The following is a 21,696-nucleotide window of genomic DNA, read 5'->3' on the forward strand; positions in this document are numbered from 1 at the left end:
TTATAATACATTGTCGTTTATGATAGGTAGAATCGAGGTGGGTACAATGACGCACTATGGTTACAGGTGCGATGGCTACAGGTACAGGAGACGACAGGTAAGCCCCAGAGATCTGAGCTCATCCTTTCTTTCTTTCTTTTTTTTTTTAACATTTATTTATTTATTTGAAATTCAGAGTTACACAGAGAGAGGAGAGGCAGAGAGAGAGAAAGAGAGAGAGAGGTCTTCCATCCGATGGTTCACTCCCCACTCCCCAATTGGCTGCAATGGCCAGAGCTGTGCTGGCCCAAAGCCAGGAGCCAGGAGCTTCTTCCGGGTCTCCCATGTGGGTACAGGGGCCCAACGACCTGGGCCATCCTCCACCACCCTCCCAGGCCACAGCAGAGAGCTGGACTGGAAGTGGAGCAGCTGGGTCTCGAACCAGCACCCACCAATATGACTTATTTTAACCAGAATTTGACTTTCTGTGAATTTTGGTGTTTGTTGCCCACCACCCACCCAAACTGAATGGCCTAGAATTGTTAGGTAGGAAGTCAGAAACAGCCTATGTGAGTGTGAGAAGGGCCTGAAGACCAGCACCCACTGCAGAAGCTCCGGAAGCCCAGCATTTTGCACTTCAAAGTCCTGCTCAGACCCTGACAACCTCCCAGGTGGTCCCAGCCCCCTCCCCCCCAAGGAGAGCTCCCAGAATTCTCTCCTCAGGACCAAAGGGGTTACCTGACCTGATAACAGGGGGTAATAAAACCTTCTCAGACACCCTAAGGGGAAGTCCCTCTGCTCAGCAAATCTGGGGAGGAATTTGCTAATTTCCACCCAACAAACCCTTCTGCCAGGACTCTCCACCCTCTGTCCTGGAGGAGAGGGGGAGGTGGGTAAACAGACTCCCTTAAAAGCCTAGGGAGTGCGCTCAGTCCTCTGCCTCTCTGCCGAGCTGTCTGCCTGTAACTTTGCTCTCTCTCTGTCCCTTCCATTCTGAACCCCACGGCTGCCACAGCCTTTCCTCCAGTGACAGAATCAATAGTGACAGAAGCAATGTTGATATTCAATCTCTCTAATAATTAAATAAATGAAACTTTAAAAAAGTATTCATTTATTTGAAAGGCAGTTCGAGAGAGAGAGAGAACTCTTCTACCCACTGGTTTATTCCCTGAATAGCTAGGGCTAGGCCAGACTGAAGCCAGGAGCCAGGAACTCCATCTTGGTCTCCCATAAGGGTGGCAGGGGCTCAAGCAAGTGGGCCATCATCATTGTCTTCCCAGGTACATCTGCAGGGAGCTCAGATACTTAATTCCCTGCTCCACAACCCTGGCCCCAAGAAATAAACAAGTAACCATGAGAAAATCAGTCCGGCAAAGAATAAAATGATGGCTAGTAACTCATAGTAACTCCTGCAGGCCCCTGAATGAGAGGCCCCGGGGCTCCGGGATGCCCAGGTTCTAAAAAGCAAGTGCACCAGTCTCCCCCTTAGCGGGACAGGCTGCAACCTCACCATCCCAGACAGCTCCCGCAGACTGCCATCCCCTCCACGATCCGCATCTATGAGGCTTCTCAGGTCTGCAGAAAATCCCAGAAACATCTCAGGAAAATCCTTTTTGCCAGAAAGAGGCTTGGGCAATGCGACTCTTGGCTCTCGCCTGGCAATTCCCAGGCTCTGCGGCGGGCGGAGCTTGCAATGCGTGCATTAGGCCACCAGAGGGCGGCAGGCCTCAGGCTGGCGCGCACGAGCGAGGTACAGGGCTCTGGGCCTCAGCGCACCCAGGTGCGCAGCTCGGCAAGGGAGACAGCAACCCGAGCCAGGAGGGTTCCGGAGACCCCGACCAGGGGCTTCTGGAGGGGCGCCGCGGCGGATCTAAAGGGGCCATTCCGGGATCCCCCCGTGGCGCCCGAACAGGGACCTGAAGGTAAGCCCCCTATTTCGGGGAGGGTAGGACTCTACAAGGGTGCTGCAGACCCCCGCTAGTGAATTGTGGTTAAGAAGGTGGATCGTGTAATCAGAACTTAGGGGAGAAGTTACGGGTCATATTGAGTCTAAAGAGAGAGAGGATTCTTTATAGACATGGTGAAGCCTGTGTTAAATAAGAAGGGGACGAGGACATCTAATCAACAGTTATCTACATTTCTTCGCTTTGTACAAACCTGTTGCCCTTGGTTTCCTGAACAGAGAACTCTAGGTTTGGAAACTTGGAACAAGGTGGGGAGAGAGATGAGACTGTGTTACTCCTTACGTGGGCCTGAGAACGTACCGATAAATGCTTTCTCTCTGTGGAATTTGTTGAGGGGTAGGCTCGATCCTGGTCATGAGACAGTTTTGACTAAACAGTTGGAAACTCAACGACATAGATGATCCTCCTGTCCCCTCTGTCCCCTCTGAGGAAGCCCCTCTATTCCAATCCAAAGAGTCAACTCACGTTTACAAAATACACACACGGCCCGGGGGGGGGGGGGGGGGGGGGGGAGGAGCTTACTCCTGAGGAGGGGGATGATTGGAGGAAGGGGCTTTTGGAAACCATCAGGACCAGGGATTTTTTCCAGCTCAGGTCAAAGGATCCAAAAAACAAGCCTGATCGCTCAAAACGCCGCCTGCCTCCCACAATGGGATTTAGGGGAGCTACCGAGGGAATCGAGTTAAGGGATGAAGGGTTAAAAAGTTAGAAGCCGCTTCCCCCCAACCTCCTCTGGTGAACTTTCCTGACCTCGTTAGACTTGCTCTGCATAGCCATTCTCTGTAAAGTTAATTAGTCAGTAAATTACCCCAATGTGAGCGTAACCTTAGTTTCACCTAAGTAAGATAGAAGAAGTCACCGTCACCGTATATCTCTTTGCCTCCTGGAACTCTGACCCCACCATGTGTCCCTTATCGCCATTCAGCTGCATTCCTAGGTACCATCAAGGCAGTTCCTGCAATCTTGTGTGGCCCTCCCTTTTGGCAATAGGAGGCTTTTTGATACTCCCTGTATAGGCCATATGGTTCTTTGAGGTCTAATCAGGCCCTTACTCGGTATCCTATACTCCCTGTATTCATAAATCAACTGATTGTAAAATCACTTAACTTGTATCAATTGTTTACTCTATACCACTGTCTGCTCTATGCAATGATTGATTTTCTTTGTTTAAACGTGTATAAAAACCCCAACCCAAGACTATTCGAGGCCGCTCGCCTGTACTGGGACGGGGGCCCCGACATGTCGGAACATCAATAAACTTTACCCTTTGTTAATTACATGAGAGAAGGTCTCTTGGAGCGTTTTTGGGGTGGCAAGAGCAATTCAACTCTAATTCGACTGTAACAGGGAGAGACCTTAGCTTGTTTCCCTGTAGTTGATGATGAAGAATGGGGGGCTCTCCCTCAGTGGGCGCCCTACTGCATATAAAGTTTTAAAAGAATCGGGAGCCCCTGTTAAGGACTGTGGACCAGCATCACCATGCTCTTCAGCTGGGTGAGGCGTTATCTAACAAGTAGCTGACTCCTTGTGTCTGGTTCTGGACAGCCCCGCTCCTGTTTGCTGGGGGAGGCTTTTTACTATGGAAGGTGAATATGAAGATACAGCTAAAGGAAAAGTCTCCCAAAATAGAAAAACGAATAGGAAAGTAACCATGTCGATGGTGATGGGAGAGGGGGATTGGGTACGAGCTAGTGACCCGCTTCATTTAGGAGCAGAAGGTTTGACCCAGTGTTCTGAAATTGCAGTTAATGCCTGGAGACAACTTCCTTGGCCAGAAGTAAACACTGCAGGTTCAGGATGTTATACAGGGTCCCGAAGAACCTTTTGAGGAGTTTCTCTCTAGGTTAGTTGAGGGTGTGGGTTGAGCAATTCCCGTGGAGGAAGCGGCAGAATGGGTGGTTAAGCAGTTAGCATATGAAAATGCTAATCCTGTGAGTTATTCCGCTCAGTAAGACAGGAAGCCTGAATGACTTTGTTAAGATTTATGCTAATGTTACACCTCCTATCTGCAAGGAATAGCTATAGCCACTGCCCTTAAAGGGCAGAGAAAAGAAGTTCAGTGGCCTACACACACCACTCCCTCTACTCCCGTAGGATTAGGTTCTGCTACCAATGCAGCTAAAAGCTCTCAGATGTTAATGGGGTCAGATGGGGCTCTCAGATGTTAATGGGGTCAGATGGGGCCGGCGCCGCGGCTCACTAGGCTAATCCTCCGCCTTGCGGCGCCGGCACACCGGGTTCTAGTCCCGGTCGGGGCGCTGGATTCTGTCCCGGTTGCCCCTCTTCCAGGCCAGCTCTCTGCTGTGGCCCGGGAGTGCAGTGGAGGATGGCCCAAGTGCTTGGGCCCTGCACCCCATGGGAGACCAGGAGAAGTACCTGGCTCCTGCCATCGGATCAGCGCGGTGCGCCGCCGCAGCATGCCGGCCGCGGCGGCCATTGGAGGGTGAACCAACGGCAAAGGAAGACCTTTCTGTCTGTCTCTCTCTCTAACTGTCCACTCTGCCTGTCAAAAAAAAAAAAAAAAGGGGGGGTCCGATGGCCAAAGATCGGAAACCTTTTGTCCCTATGTGATTCCTGCCCTACCATTTACTTTAGGGGGTAGGGATATCATGTCTCAAATGGGACTGCTCTTATATAGTCCAGATGAGAAAGTCACGGCACAGATGTTACAAATAAATTTCAATCCTCATAAGGGTTTAGGAAAACAGCAAGAGAGGAGGCTGTTGCCAGTCCAGTAAAGGGAAATTCTGACAAAACAGGTTTAGGTTGCAGATCGGATTTACCCTAGGAGCCATTGTTGCGACAACAGCTGACCCCCATTATATGAACAAGAGAGGAGCCTGTATGGGTAGAACAATGGCCATTAACTTTGGGGGAAAAAATACAGGCAATTAATCAAGTAGTTCAAGATCAGTTGTCCTTAGGACATATTGAATTGTCTAATAGTCCTTGGAACACCCCTATATTTGTAAGCAAAAAGAAATCAGGAAAATGGAGATTTCTACAGGATCTTAGAGCTATTAATGCTACTATGGAAGATATGGGGGCTTTACAGCCAGGGCAGCCTCTCCTGTTGCCATTCCAAAGGATTTTCATATTATTATCATAGATTTACAGGATTGCTTTTTTACTATTCCCTTAGCACCACAAGATCCAAAACATTTTGCTTTTAGTGTTCCAACTATGAATTTAAAACAAGCCTTTCAGAGATTTCAATGGAGAGTGCTCCCCCAGGGAATGAAAAATAGCTCCACCTTGTGTCAGAAGTTTGCAGTGCAGCCTGTAAGAGACAGGTATCCTAAAACATACATTATTCGCTATATGGATGATATCCTACTAGCTCACCCAGACTTACATCTGTTATTACAAGTATTAAATGACTTGATGGTTTCATTGCAAAATTATGGTCTGGTGGTAGCCCCCTAAAACATTCAAACTCATCTTCCATTTAATTTTTTTACCTAGGAGGAATATTACATACTCAAACCGTATCTCATCAACACTTGCAATTAAGAATGGACTCCCTTAATACTCTTAATGATTTCCAAAAATTACTGGGTGATATTAACTGGATTCGACCTTTACTTAAAATTACTACACATGAATTAAAACCTCTTTTTGATACCTTGAGGGGAGACCTTAGCCCAACTTCAGAAAGGACGTTTACCTCTGAAGCAAGACAGGCCCTTATTAAAATAGAAATTGCTATTAATAAAGAGCAATTAGTATGGATAGATTACACTTTAGAGTGGAGTTTTATTATTATTGCTATTTCTTATACGCCCACTGGCGTGCTATTGCAAGAAGGACCTTTAGAATGGATTCATTTACCTGTTACAACTAGAAAGGTTGTTTGTCCGTATCCATCATTAGTGGCTTCTTTAATAATAAAAGGAAGATGTAGAAGTAGAGAATTGTTTGGGAGAGAAATGCATACACTTATTATTCCTTATTCTAAGGAACAACTACAAAATTTGTTGGAAAATAGTGATGATTGGCAAATAGCAATCCAATGTTTTACTGGTATAATAAAATATCATCTCCCTCCACATCCTCTATTACATTTTCTAACCTTACATCCAGTAATTTTTTCCTAAATTAACCATGATAGGACCCTTGCCTCCTCCAGCTACTATGGTTTCACAGATGGGTCTTCTAAAGGAAAAGTTGTTGTTATTGATGATCAAACTCATATAGAACAAATTGCTGGAACTTCCTCTCAACCAGCTGAAATATAAGCAATTATAATTGTCTTTAATCTACTTTACGATTGTTCCTTTAATTTGTATACTGATTCATCATACGTGGTCAAATTATTTCCTCACACTGAAACTGCCCACATCCCTTCTAGTAAACCTGCTATGTGCTCCCTTGCCTTGCAAACTGTTACTAGCCAACCCACTCTTTCCTTTCTCACGGGGGGTATTAGAGGCCATCCGGCTTGCCAGGAGCCCTTGGCTGATTCACTGACCAAAAATGTTGTTTTCAGCTCTTCAGGAAGTGGGAGCTAGTCATAGCTTTCATCATCAAAACGCACCTGCCTTGAGAAAACCATCTCAAATTCCCCGGGAGACGGCGAGGGCTATTGTGCGCAGTTGCCCAGCCTGTCCAGCACATATGCCAACTTGACCTATAGGAGTGAATCCCCGAGGACTAAGGCCCAGCGATCTTTGGCAGATGGATGTCACTCACGTGCCCTCTCTTGGTAGACTCCGTGTGTGCACCTTTGTGTTGCTGCATACTCTCATGTTATTAGAGCCAGCTAGGACGGGAGAGGCATGTAAGGATATTATACAACATTTATTTTACTGTTTTGCTTATCTAGGTATGCCTAAAACCTTAAAAACAGACAATGCCCCGGCTTTTACTTCCGCTTCCTTTAAAAACTTTTGTGCAACTTTTCACATCACTCATTCTACAGGCATTCCTTTTAATCCTCAAGGCAAGCTACAGCTGGGAGAGCTCATCAAAGATTAAAATCTCAAATCCGTAAGCTACAGCAAAGAGATTTAAATATAGTTCACCTCATCAGCTACTTAATCATACTTTGTTATTAATCATCTTAGTAATGATGCCAAAGATATTTCACCCATGCTTTGCCATCGGGAACCAGAAACAATTCATACTAGGCCCCTAGTCGTGTGGAAGGGTGTATTAACCGGGAAATGGAGAGGTCCAGATGTTTTATTGACAGATGGGAGAGGCGACGCTTGTGTTTCCCCCAGAACACAGATGCACCTGTGTGGATCCCTGAACGTGTTATTTGATCTTATGGCCCAAACACCACCGCTGTCCTTCACCACCCCCGGACATGACCACGACCGAGGACTGAGGATGACCCTGCTCAATCCTTAACACCGCCTTCTCCATGCGTGCCTGAGCCTTCCGTCGATCAACCTGTCCATCCACTTAACAGCTGGTGGCTTGCTCCACCACCCCGATGAAGAGCACATTCTACTAGACAAGCAACCCCCCCCCCCCCACAGTGGGGACAACTAAAGGCTTTATCTCATTCTGCTCACGCTCTTGTACGAGAGCAGGCATTGCCACTTACCCCAGACAATCTCTTTATTGCAATGCTTGTTAGCATCTCTCTACAGGTAACAACAGTAAATGGAGAAGGAATATATTGGACTTCCGTGCCTGATCCTCCTTTGTTTCATCCTACTGTATGGGGCTCTAGTGATGTAAAGATTTTTACAAACAATACAAAATTGCTGGGGGCTGGGGAAGATAATGGTTTTTTTTTTTTAATTTATTTATTTGAGAGGTAGAGTTACAGGCAATGAGAGGGAGAGACAGAGAGACAGGTCTTCCGTCTGTTGGTTCACTCCCCAGATGGCCACAATGGCCGGAGCTGCGCCAATTAGGAGCCAGGAGCCAGGAGCGTCCTCCCGGCCTCCCATGTGGGTGCAGGGGCCCAAGGACTTGGGTCATCTTCTACTGCTTTCCCAGGCCACAGCAGAGAGCTGGATTGGAAGAGGAGCAGCTGGGACTAGAACTGGAGCCTATATGGGATGCTGGCGCCGCAGGCGGAGGATTAACCTACTGCCCCACAGCACTGGCCCAGATAATGGCCTTTTCCTAAGAAAACAAAGCCCTCACCTTTCATACACTGGTCACGCTGACGGTACCCTGTTGTGTTTTAGTACCAAAAGTGAATTCCTTCAGGCTGCTTTGAAATTAGCTGTCGCACTCTGTTGGCTGACTTCCCACATCCTAACCCACATAAACACAATTTGTGGTCTCTTTCCTTTCTTGTTGTTGGAAAGCCTGACTTTGTAGAGAAATTAAGTTCTCATGTCCCTCCTTTAAATTTAGCTAGTAAGTGCCAGAGACTATTGTCTGGGGAAGAACATGTTTGGGACCTAATTGATAAAAAGGTAGGATTTCCTGCTGGGAGTGATGTGTTTTCTATCATCAAAGTTATGTTTATTATCCAAAGAATTCCTAATTCATACCTCGCAAACAGGTAGAGTGACTATTACCCCTGATAAAGGACATAGCTTCTTTGTTTCCTGTGAGGGTTGTATGAAAACTAGTTGCATAGATTCGACTCTAGGAGCTGCTACTGTCCTTATCACTCATCAACCCGCTTATGTCACGCTTCCTGTTGATTTGAATGTACCATGATCCGGGTTTAAATGCTCTTCACTCTACATCCACTTCTCTCTGGAGACCTAAGCTGCCTTGATTGTAAGCATAATAACGTTAATAGGAATTTTAGCTTCTGTAGCTACTTCTGCTATAGCCTTAACCCAGTAAATTAAAACTGCCCAACGTGTAAACGATCTTTCGCATAATTTGTCAATAGCATTGATTCTGCAGGAACAGACAGATGGAAAGTTAGCGGCTCGCATCAGTGTTCTAGAGGAGGCTGTTCTGTTCATTGGTAACCAGATGTGAAATCTCAAAACCAGGCTTACAGCTCATTGTCGTGCTAATTATAAATGGATTTGTGTGACACCTTATAAATACGATAATGAAGCTCATCCGTAAAAAAAGGTTCAAAAACACTTATAGGACTTTGGAATAATACTGCCGTTGGCCTCGGTATTCAAGACCTAAAGACACGAATAAAAGATACTAGTTTAACTGTGGTTCCTCAGGGACTGCCGCTGAAATCGTGAGGCAGTTCACTTCTCGCGTTTCTCCTGATGTACATTCCCAATCTGTATTTCCTTTGTTAATAAATGTGGGAATAAGCTTGCTAATAGCTTTATCTCTTCTTTTGATATTACCAGTCATCTTCAGATTGCTAGGAAGAGGCATCAAGGAGACTCACCTGGAATTAATGGCTTTAAAATTAAAAAATAACAAAGGGGGAGATGAGGAGGCCAAGGGAACTTTGGCTGTCTGAGGAGGTCACTGCAGGAGGTCTGTCTCCAGGGGAAGTGAGAGCCACAAGCTGCAGGCCTCTCGCTGGTTTTAGATGTATTGATAATTACATTCTATACCAGAAAGCCAGCGTTTCCTGGTGGTCTCGCTGACGATCCCTATCTTCTTAGAAATCTAAAAGAACAACCTCTGCTCAAAATGACCTCACAGACGGTGGAGCTGTTTGATGGGTGAAAGCCTCCTGGAGTAATTCAACCCCTTCTGATGCTGTTATCTATAATAAAGGCCTAGAGGGAATTCTAAGCTGTCAGGTGTATGGTGTGCAGTTAGACCTGATGTAGGTTAGGGATAAGAGGGTCTTTGGGAAGGGTCTTCAGTCTCCTGCTATAATCCACTTGAGAGTGTGTCTTGCCATGGGTGAACAACTTGTAAATAAGTGTTAATAATTTAAGTGGCTGAGAAAAACACAAACAGTGGTAAATGCCTTAGTGCGTGCGGCCTGGTGGAAAGAACATAAAGGAGTTACTGAAATCAGTGAGCGAGTCTTAAATGAGTTACTAAAACTAAATAATAGTGAAGGGTTATGGAAAGGACATGTGTGATGAATGGGTTTGTTTGAGCAGGGTGTTATGGTTAATAGTAAAGTTAAACCAAAAGGTGAATGTTCCAATCTTTGTAATCAATTGTTATAAAACTAGAAGTAGATGTTCCGATTCTTTGCAAAATAACCACTATGTTTTTTTTGTAATTGATTATTCTATAATTCAGTGCCATTTTGAGTCTCTGTTCTATTGTATTTTAAATATCAAGTAAATCTTTAAAATCAAAGAAATTGTTACACAGCTATGGAAGTCGGGGTTAGGGAGGGGTTACACATAGTACAAGGTCAATGGTTTAAAGTGGATGGAAAATAGACTTTGTTATTGTAAGGAAGAATCATTAACTCTGTAAGGATCATTAATGAATGGACATTTGCAAAATTTATGAGAACAGTAGAGAATGTATAAAATGAACAGCAGATGTAACTTAGGATATAAAAATAAAGTCGGGTGCTCTCTCATCAGAGCCATGCCATCAGCCTTGCTGTAAGGGTGTCTCATTTCTTCCTGCGCCGACGCCTCCCACACCTTCAGGAATCCCTGAACCTCCCGTACCCCACCCCCGTCCCCCCATCCCACCTGCCACCCACTCGCACTGACAAGCTCCCGGGAAGGGAAGAAAAGAAGGGGAAATCGAGGAAAAGAAGTGGGGGGAGGGGACAAGGGGAAGGAAGAGGGCAGGGAAGGCGAGAAGTTGAGGCATGGGAGACGCCTCCCCCAGTGGCTAAAAGCAAGGTCACGGCCCTAAGCCTGGCCTGGCATCTAGCGTCCAGCGAGGCGGTGCTGCTCCCCCAGGCCCCCCCCCCCCCCCAGCGCTTTGTGACCTCAGCTGCGCTCCTGGGAATCCCTCGGGAGCTTTCGGAAATCCTCCCGCCCCGAGTGCGAGTCACGGGGTCAGGTCCAGCTTCCGCCGGCCTCAGAGGATCTTCGGTGGACGACACACAGATCACAGTGCAAAAGAGATTCTCCCAGTGCACTGGGAGAAGTCTCTGATGGGAGGTGGTGTGTGGATATAAATTCTCTAATTCGAGTTGAAGTCTCCAAAGTGTGGAACAGCCCAGCATTTGCAGGTAGAGAGCTCCTTTATGTATTTCATGAAGTTAGCATTGCCCTTAAAATAAAAATACAACAAGAGTTACCCGAGAAGGGCACACTATGGTGAATCTAAATTACGAAGACAGATGTAAAAATCACACTTAGGTTATTAGCAAATGGATTCCGGAAGTACATGGCAAGAATAATAGAAAATACTTCAGTGATTGCTGTGTGCCAGGCCAAGTTCTAAGTATGCTGCGATATCAACTGATTCAATCTTTGCAACAGTCCATGGGTTAGGTATTCTCATTATTGCCATTTTACAGATGGGGAAGACACATGGATCCTGTGCAGGCACTAGGCGTAGTGGTTAGAATACCCTGCCGGTATCAGGGTGCCTGGCTCTGAGTCCTGGCTCCGCTCCCAAGTCCAGCTTCCTGCTAATGAGCACCCCGGTACGTGATGACTCAAATACTTGGGTCCTTGTTACCCTGTGGGAGACCTGGAGTGAGTTCTGGACTCCTGGCTGTGTCCTGGCATACCCAGGCTCTTGTGGGTATTTGGGGGCGTGAGCCAGCAGGTGGACAGTCTCTCTCTGTCTGTATCTGTCTCTCTGTAGAGGAAATACAGCCTCAACCAGAGATTAGGAAAAGCAGACCCCTCCTCCCAGCACAGACCTTGAAAAGTGGCTCTTGCAATTAACTAGGGAAGCAGCTGCCCACTGTGATCTTGTCTACAGAGGGAAGAAGTCCTGAGTTCTGCTTCTGTAAACTCTAGTCATAAATTTGGCCTAATAAATCTGCCCCTGGTATCTCTCTTACAAACATACTGGATGTACCGACCATTGGCAGTGTGGTCCTAAGTCACATAGGCTGCAATTTAAACCCACCAGTGCTGTAACAGCTAAGATCTGATGCTGATGAACCTATAAATATTGTAAAAAACTTGGGATTGTCAGCTCAGCCCGCTGGCCTAATAAACGTTTGATGCTCCACTGTCTCTGGTGCCTGTTTGAATGGAGGGAGTTTTCCCACCCCAGGTTTCTGTAACATCTCTACATCTCAAATATATAACAAAAAGTAAATTAAAAAATATTTACAAAGGAAACATATGAGTCATTGCAGGGCTCCTTGGGTTGTGTCCGAATTTCCCAATCAGCGCACAGGGCACAGTCGCAGATGCAAAAGCAGAGGTTTATTTGTTACCAGCCGGCTGGGACCCCCTACCCGCACACAGTCCTTTAGCAGTGCACAGGCAAAAGGCCCTCTCGTTTGCATAAGAGAGGTTTTTATAGCCTCACACTTACAAGGGTGCAGGTCATCTAGGTTACCTTCCTATTCTCTATACGGCAAGGTATTGGGACCTAACATGTCCATTGGTTCATTTAAACATAAAGACTATATATGTTATGTAGTGGGAAGGAGATGGCACGGGGAGGCACTGGCAGGAAGCATCGGGCCATAAATCCCAGGGGAGCTGGTGGGGGGCAGGAGGTCATAAATTCCGGGGGAGCATAGCAGGCAAGCAAGCAGCCAGAGGACAGAAGACTCCAACTCCGACAGAGCTGAGATGAAAGGCCACAGGGGAGGGGCGTGGGACCCAGCAAGCTGGCTTGGTGGGGGTGGGGGTGGGGGACAGTTTTCTGCCCATCTTTTCCTGCCCCCAGCAGAATGTGAAGTACTGGCATAGCTGTCAGCGTGGGGAAGTGGCTCAGCACTTGGGTGTCATTGTCATTCCTTGGTTTGTGTGCACCAGGATCTCAGATCCGCCTGCTGCGGGAGTCTGTAAATTGAGGATCTGCTTGGTGGAAAGGGAACGGGAAAGCCTGCGTGATGCCGCCCCCCCACCCCACCCCAAGCTCCCAGTACACCCAGTCCCAGTTTTTCTGAGCCCTGAGATTCTGCTCTGCCACTAGGATCTGCTTAGAGACCTCTGATGCCCTTGGCCTCGCTGCTCTTACATTGGAGAGAGGCTGGGTATCAGCAAGAGATACACAAAGGGTGGGCACAGAGGGGCTGTGTGAGAGATCTCTGGCCACAGGCATTTCAGCCACAGGGAACAGCAAGGCCAAGGGCCTGGAGGCAGGAGGACAGCTGGGGGAGTGACCAGCTCAGGTCTCGCGGAAACTTGGGCACTGGAGGCTGGAGGGTCAGGTGTGGAAGATGAAGCTGGGGAATGACCCTGGACGCTGCTGGCTCTGGTCACCAGCCCAGCCCTCGCCCTCCACTTCCCTCTCCTTCAGGTGAGCCCGTAGTTGTCTATTAGTCTCCAAATCCAAACCAGATCCATCACAAAGCTTTTTTGAAACCAGTGGAGCAGTGTTTCTGAAATGCTAATTTGTAAGCACAACAGCTGGGCTCTGGATGGACCTGTCTCCAGGAACACAGAATTTGAATTGAAGTTTTGTCCTGGGTAAGAACCTCAAGTGACAAGTCCTCTAAGCCAGGATAGCGCCTGAGGGTGTCCTGGTTTTCGGTTTCCTCTGGAAATTTATTGACATTTATCTAATTGTCTTCCATCCAGTCTTAGGTTGCCCATGATATTTAAAGGAGAACAGCAACAGGACTGTATAAAATAACTTCTTGGGGCTTGGTGCTGTGGCGTAGCAGGTAAAGCCGGCGCCTGCAACGCTGCCTGCATCCCATATGCGCGCCGGTTCGAGTCCTGGCTGCTCCACTTCCGATCCAGCTCCCTGCTGATGCACCTGGGAAAGCAGCAGAAGATGGCCCAAGTACTTGGGCCCCCTGCATCCACATGGGAGACCCAGAAGCTCCTGGCCCCTGGCTTCAGCCTTCCCCAGCCCCAGCCATTTGTGGCCATTTGGGAAGTGAACCAGCAGATGGAAGATTCTCTCTCTCTCTCTCTCTCTCTCTCTCTCTCCCTCCCTATCTCTCTGTAACTCTGCCTTTCAAATAAATAAATCCTTAAAAAAAAAAAAAGTAACTTCTTAATCACACAGTCATATTAGTTTAATGCCCATTTTACTCAAAGCACTCTAAGAGGCTTGATTTGATGGATTTGTTTATTTGGGGGAAACACAGCACAGTCACAGTAAACAGAGTTAGGGGTAAAGCCTGAAACATAGAAAAGAAATCAGCTGCTTCTCTCCAGGGCTGGACAAAGGCAGGCATTTGACACAGAGGTTAGACACCAGCTGGGACACTTGTGTCCCATATCAGAGTGTCTGGCCTCGAGTCCCAGCTCTGCTTTGGAGTCCCACTTCCTGCTAATGTACACCCCAGGAGGCAGCGGTGATGGCCCAAGGACCTGGATCCCTCACCCTTTCATGGGACGCCAAGATTGGGTTTGAGGGCCGGCACCATGGTGCACTAGGTTAATCTTAGGCCTGCGGTGCTGGCATCCCATATGGGCGCCGGGTTCTAGTCCTGGTTGCTCCTTTTCTGGTCCAGCTCTCTGCTGTGGCCAGGGAAGGCAGTGGAGGATGGCCCAAGTGCTTGGGCCCTGCACCCGCCTAGAAGACCAGGAGGAAGCACCTGGCTCCTGGCTTAGGATCGGCACAGCTCCAGCTGTTGTGGCCATTTGGGGGGTGAACCAACAGAAAAGGAAGACCTTTCTCTCTGTCTCTCTCTCTCACTGTCTGTAACTCTACCTGTCAAATAAACAAATTAAAAAAAAATCTTAAAAAAAAAAAAAAAGACTGGGTTTGGGGCTCCTGGCTCTGTCCTGGCCCAGCCATGATGTTGCAGGCATTTGGGGAGAAAACCAGCAGATGGAAGATCTCTCTCTGTCTGACACTCAAAAATAAAAACAGGCCTTTTGACTAAGATCAAGTATAGTAAAAATAGACAATAAAAGAAAACTCAAACATTATTTTAAAAATAAGTAAATATTTTAGACATTGCAGGCCAAGAGGCAAAATCAAGGGTATTATATAGATATGTATACAACAAAAGAGAAAACACATTTCCACATTCATGAAATTCTATTTAAAGTATATCATGTACAGTGTTTTTTGAAATACAGGTCTATTAAGGAAAATAATGGAATTTTAAAGAAAATTTATTTATTTTATTTGAAAGAGTTATAGAGAGAGGAAAGACAGAGAGAGAGAAAAAGAGAGAGAGAGAGAGAGAGAGAGAATCTTCCATCCCCTGGTTTATTCCTCAAATGGCCACAACCAGAGCTGGGCCAGACTGAAACCAGAAGCCAGGAGCTTCTTCTGGGTCTCCCATGTGGGTACAAGGGCCCAAGTACTCGGGCCATCCTCCACTGCTTTCCCAGGCACATTAGCAGGGAGCTGGATTGGAAGTGGAACAGCTGGGACTCCAGCCAGGGCCCATATGGGATGCTGACGTTGCAGACAGCTGCTTAACCAACCTCACTAACTTGATGAGAATTTTCATTAGTTCTTTCTAACACTTCTTGGATTTTCTTGATTTTATGTTTATGGTCATATTTCCTGCAAAAAATATCAGTGTCTCTCCTCCAATCCTAACACTCCTCGCTCACCCTTTCCTTTTCTTTTCTTTCCTTTTCTTTTCTTTTCTTTTCTTTTCTTTTCTTTTCTTTTCTTTTCTTTTCTTTTCTTTTCTTTTCTTTTCTTTTCTTTTCTTTTCTTTTCTTTTCTTTTCTTTTCTTTCTCTTCTTCTGATAGTGCTCTAGGAAGATTTTAGACCCTGAATCCTTATTTTCTATGCCAAGGACTAGCAAACTGTGGCCCATGCACCAAATCCAGTCCACTGCCTGTTTTTATACATCTCATGAGCCACAGATATTTGGTGTCATTGTGATGCTAGGAATGCCAACTTTCAACCCTAACCGAGAAAAATGTCATTTCAAAAAAACTCTTCCAGGGACTGGCGCTGTGGTGTAGCAGGTTAAACTGCCATCTGCAGCGCCAGCCTCCCATATTCTCATCAAGTTGCTAGAGAGATCAGTGTGCAAAACTCAATAGCCTGTTTCTATGCCAGCAAAAAAAATTTTTTTTAAGATTTATTTTATTTATTTGAAAGAGTTACAGAGAGAGGTAGAGACAGAGAGGTCTTCCATCCTCTGATTCACTTCCCAGATGACTGCAATGACCGGAGCTGTGCCAATCCGAAGCCAGGAGCCAGGAGCTTCCTCTGGGTATCCCATGTGGGTGCAGGGGCCCAAGGACTTGGGCCATCTTCTGCTTTCCCAGGCCACAGCACAGAGCTGGATCAGAAGCGGATCCGGGACTAGAACCGGCATCCATATGGGATGCCAGCACTTCAGGGCGGGGCTTTAACCCGTTGCACCAAAGCACTGGCCCCACCAGCAAAACTTTATGGCCATAAATCAACAAGAGAAAATAAAAATCTGTGCAAGTGTGAAAAATTTAACAACCAAGAACACACAAGAAAATCACCAGGGAGAAAATCTGAAAACTTTAAGAAAGGACACAGGAGATGACCTGAATAAATTGAGACTCTGGATGAGTTCATGTTGAAAGATTTCTTTTCTCTTCAGGTAAATGTATTAATAAACTCCCAAGGAAAATTTGGATTGGATTTTTAGAGGAACTTGTTAACTCATTACATAGTTTATAAGGCTGAATAAAATGAAAGCCCCTTTACAGAGGGGTGACAAGGTGGTGCAGTGGTTAAACCACTGCTTGGGGCGCCCACATCTCATACGGTTTCTCCTCCTATCCGGTCTCCTGCTAATGCACACCCTGGGAGGCAGCAGCGATTGCTCAAGTACCTGGGCCCTGCCACCCACACGGAAGCCGAGTGGGGTCCCAGGCTTCCCGTTTCAGCATGTGCAGCTCTGACTATGGAGGGCATCTGGAGAGTGAACCAACAGATGGGAGCCCTGTCTGTCTCTGTCTCTCTGCCTTATAATTAAATTAAAAAAAGGAGGCAACTTGCATGACATCAAGATAAAACCATTAAGCAAAAATAAATCAGCAGGACTGTGATATTGGTGGCCAGTTGATCCAGGGCACAGGGGCTGCCCTGTGTACATACTTTTTTTTTTTTTTTTTTTTTGACAGGCAGAGTGGACAGTGAGAGAGAGAGACAGAGAGAAAGGTCTTCCTTTTCCGTTGGTTCACCCCTCAATGGCCGCAACGGCCGGCCCACCCCGCCAACCCAAAGCCAGGACTGGCGCTGGCCCCTGTTTTATTTTTGCTACACAGTTTACTCTTGCATGTATTAAAACTGTAGACCCTTGGGGCAGGCGCTGTGGCGCAGCAGGTTAACACCTTGGCCTGAAGCACCAGCATCCCATATGGGTGCCGGTTCCAGACCCGGGTGCTCCACTTCCGATCCAGTTCTCTGCTACGGCCTGGGAAAGCAGTGGAAGATGGCTCAAGTCCTTGGGCCCCTGCACTCACGTGGGAGACCTGGAAGAAGCTTTTGGCTCCTGGCTTCGGATTGGCGCAGCTCCGGCCGTTGCAGCCAACTGGGGGAGTGAACCATCAGATGGAAGACTCTCTCTCTCTCTCTCTCTCTGCCTCTCCTCTCTCTGTATAACTGGACTTTCAAATAAATAAATAAATCTTAAAAAAAAAAACCTGCGGACCCATTATTATTAGGATAATTTGTAAAATGTTGTGCCAGATGTTGTGATTTTGGATCACCTGTATTTCCACAGATATTCTTGAGCCTTATTCTGGGATACAGTCACACGAGTTGGAAACAATTTGATCCATTTGAATCTTGTTCTAGTACTTGGGTAGGATAAGAAACAGCGTTAAATCCAGGACTAACGAGTTCTTACTATGGAGGCAAAAGACTTTTTTGAGTTTTGTATCCAATGCACTATGAGTAATGAAATTGTCCACATTTTTCAGAATACACATAAAAATAAGTTCCTTGGGAGTGGACATTTGAAGCAGTGGTGAAGATGCCATTTGGGACACCTGCATCCTGTATCAGAGCGCCTAGGTTTTCGTCCCAGCTCTGTTCGCAAGCCCAGCTTCCTGCTAAGGCACACCTGACAGGCAGCATATGATGGCTCAAGTACTTGGATCCCTATCAGCCATGTAGGAGCACCGGATTGAGTTCCTGAACATGGCTTTGGTCTGGCCCAGCCCTGGCTGTTGCAGCCATATGGGGAGTGAATCAGCAGATGGAAGAGCTCCTTCTCGCTCTGTCTCTCTGTAACTCTTGCCTTTCAAATAAATCCTAAAAAAAAGAAAAAGAAAACGAAAAAAAAAAAAAGGAAACCAGGAAGCAGAAAACAACACCCATATCTCTACCACCCAGAAGCACCAACTCCTAAGATTTTGTCCTGTTTTCCCAGTCTTTTCATCAATGCAAATTCTGTTTTAAACAACTACAGGAATACAAACCACAGATGTAGACAGAGTCCCCTCTGAGTACCACTCCTTGTCTCATTTCCTTCTCTCACTTCTCAGGTGCTAACTGGAGCACGAACTAGGAGATGCCCCATGAGTCCACTTTAATAATTTAATGCCTTGCTCTTTAGGTGTGGACCGCAGAGTAGCCCTGTTGGCACCACATGGGGGCTTGATAGAAAGCAGAATTTCAAGCTCCGCCCATGCCTACTGACTCTGAGCCCAGATTAACAAGATCTCCATACACGCTGCATGCTATGAGAAGCACTGCATTGTCATGTGTGTAGGCACTCATAAAACATGTACTGCATTCTTGTGTGTTACTTTATATATATATATGCTGTCACACACTGTACGTGTCATTCAACAACATCTTTTTGCTCAACAATAGGCTTCTGAGATCTAAAAATACTAACATTAATCTAATAATACTAAAACACTAATACATTCCCTAATAACCTTTTGAAGAAAATCCACATATATGTTGTTGATTAAAAAAAAACTGTTGTCACATTAATATGTTAGTAGTACTGATTTATTTCAAACAGGTGTAACTGGAGATGGCCAGAGACACTTACTAGCCACTACTTAAACAACAACAACAAAAAATAAGCATGCACTGATTTCCTAGAGGCATCACAGTCACAGAGAGTGTATACTTCCTGAAGAAAAGCAATTATTGCTGATGACTATAACACCGATTGTTACACACTTAGGAAAAAATAGGGAGTTTGCAAGTCCAGGAGTCTCAATGGCAATGGAAATGTTCAAAGCAAACTAAAGGAGCAAGGATACGTTTACATGAACAGGGCAGAGGTGGCGAATGAGGAGGGACAGTCAGCCCAACTTGGCTTGAGGTCCGTGGTCTTCACATTGTCAAGGAAACTCGCCAGTAAACATGTCCAGGCTTTTTTTTTTTTTTTTTTTTTGTGAGACATAAAATATTCCATATTTAAGAGGCCCTCTGTTCAAGTAGGTCTTCCCCAGACAGTGCAGTGTCTGACTTTATCATGAGTTTTATTTGCCAGGTGTAGCTCGAAGAATATGAGCTATGGTGGAGACTTAGAAGTTGAAGCAATTGCTGGCGCCGCGGCTCACTAGGCTAATCCTCTGCCTTGTGGCGCCGGCACACCGGGTTCTAGTCCCAGTCGGGGCACCAGATTCTGTCCCGGTTGCCCCTCTTCCAGGCCAGCTCTCTGCTGTGGCCCGGGAGTGCAGTGGAGGATGGCCCAAGTCCTTGGGTCCTGCACCCCATGGGAGACCAGGATAAGTACCTGGCTCCTGCCTTCGGATCAGCGCGGTGCGCTGGCCGCAGCGCGCCGGCCGCGGAGGCCATTGGAGGGTGAACCAACGGCAAAGGAAGACCTTTCTCTCTGTCTCTCTCTCTCACTGTCCACTCTGCATGTAAAAATAAATAAATAAATAAATGAATAAATAGAAGTTGAAGCAATTGACAGAACTTAATAATATGGGAGCAATTTACTAGAAGAAGGAAGACATTTATCTTTCCCCACTGCTCTTCCATAAGACTGAAGCAAACGGTACTTCTACCCTTCCAATTTCTTGTTCCAAAGTCCTTGGGGACTTGGTTCCAGCCCCGCACAGGTACACAACATCAAACCAGGCCTAGCTTGGTGTTTCCCAGAATTTCAGGCTGCACCTGCATAGAGTGGACCCTGGTTCTTGTCCAACAATGTTAATACCCTCTAGCCAAAGACCACCACCAGCATAGCTGCCAATAACGAAGCTGAGTTTACCATTGCAGCTAGGAAGAGCACTGACTACGGGGACCCGAGAGCAGCTCAGTGAGACCGTGACAGAAAGAACCCACTGTAGGGTTTGGGGGATTCTTTTTTTTTTTTAAGATTTATTTATTTATTTATTTGGAAAGCAGAGTTACAGAGAGGCAGAGGCAGAGAGAGGTCTTCCATTCACTGGTTCACTCCCCAGATGGTCGCAACGGCCAGAGCTGGGTTGATTGGAAGCCAGGAGCCAGGAGCTTCTTCCAGGTCTCCCACATGGGTGCATGGACCCAAGCACTTGGGCCATCTTCCACCTGTTTCCCAGGTCATAGCAGAGAGCTGGGTTGGAATTGGAGCGGCCAGGTCTCCAGCCTGCGCTCATATGGGATGCCGGCACTTCAGGCAGTGGCTTTACATGCTACGCCACAGCGCTGGCCCCAGGGTTTGGGGTAATTCTAACGAGACTTTAGATTGGGTGCTGTCAGTGAGCAGGAGAAACTATGATTGATGTCTCGATCAATCTTATCTATAAAGGGTGGAGAAAAACACGAAGATAGATCTGCAATCGGAACGGAAGTAGCTGTCACTCATTTTAGCCAAGAGACAGACATATTTGTTGATTGCACAATAATCTTGTAATTAGGATCTCAGCATGACGCTGTCTAATGCTGATGCTTTATGAGACTGTTTATGTCCAACGGAACAGCCTAGCCTAGCCATGAGCATCAGGCCAGCTTGCGACAGCATCTGAGCCCAGATGTGGGTCAGGCTGGCTCCAGGGTCTGAGAGACTGCTTTTGTTCTTTCTCAAACAGTTATTGGTGACTGCTTTGCTGCCGGCTTGTTTCTGTGACTCTAGGAGGGGGAGAAGCGCTGTCCTCAAACTTATTCAGCCTCTGCTCTGTACATCTTCAGCCTGCGCTCCTGCTTGGCCCTTGGGATGGTTGCCCCAAAACATGTGCGGGAGACTCAGATCTGTCCTCAGATCCCAGGGGGTGGTGCTCTCTGGTCTATTTGTCTTCAAGGCTCCCATCTGGTTTTTCTTTTACTTTTTTTTTTTTTTTAACCGTTTGCCTTCTCTGTAGAAAGGCATTGCTCTGTTCTTATCTACAGACATTTCCATCTTGCCTCTGAGTGTTCTTACTATTCCATGCCCTTGTCTGCAGCTGCAGGGATGGGTTTTACTGTGAGTTCAGGTTGCCATCCTGATCTGGCTGAGAGTCTCGCGTGCCTCCTGCTAGGCTGTCACTTCCTGATGCGTGGCGCAGTCCAGCCTGTGTGTGACAATTTTCTAAGCGTTCTCGAGGACATGCTGGTGCATGTACTTCAGGGCATCCTCCCAGCATGATTGGTTGGCCTCTTCCATAGTTCCGCCCACATTTCAGCAAACCGGATCAAGTACTGGATCTGGGAATAACAACCTCAAACTGAATTCAGTCTTCTGATATAGAGGAAGATCTATACTTAGGGAGCTTCAAAGACTTAGAAAGTTTTCATTCATTGATGGCAAGGACACAAGAACTTGAGCCATCACCTGCTTACCTCCCAGGATGTGTCTGAGCAGGAAGCAGAATTCGAAGTGCAATTGCTGAGACTCGAACCAGGCACTCTGAGATGGGATGCAGGTGTCCCATGCGGGACCACTGCACCGAACACTCACCCCTGGGGCAGCCTTTGTGTACAGCAACCCCCACCTACATCTTGCTCTGGCCCACGACTTCCCTGTAACTGGTACACTGTTTTTATCTACTGGTG

At 46.7% G+C, this 21,696-nt stretch overlaps 1 long non-coding RNA gene across 1 annotated transcript; it reads left to right on the plus strand.

Annotated features, from left to right (window-relative positions):
• Window positions 1-1,738: 1,738 nt before the first annotated feature.
• Window positions 1,739-10,306, plus strand: LOC127490345 (uncharacterized). Its single transcript, XR_007918302.2, has 2 exons — window positions 1,739-1,901; window positions 6,433-10,306. It is a non-coding gene; the product is annotated as an uncharacterized lncRNA (long non-coding RNA).
• Window positions 10,307-21,696: the final 11,390 nt, after the last annotated feature.

Source organism: Oryctolagus cuniculus, chromosome 1 (assembly GCF_964237555.1).
Source record: "Oryctolagus cuniculus chromosome 1, mOryCun1.1, whole genome shotgun sequence".
Classification (NCBI taxonomy): Eukaryota; Metazoa; Chordata; class Mammalia; order Lagomorpha; family Leporidae; genus Oryctolagus; species Oryctolagus cuniculus.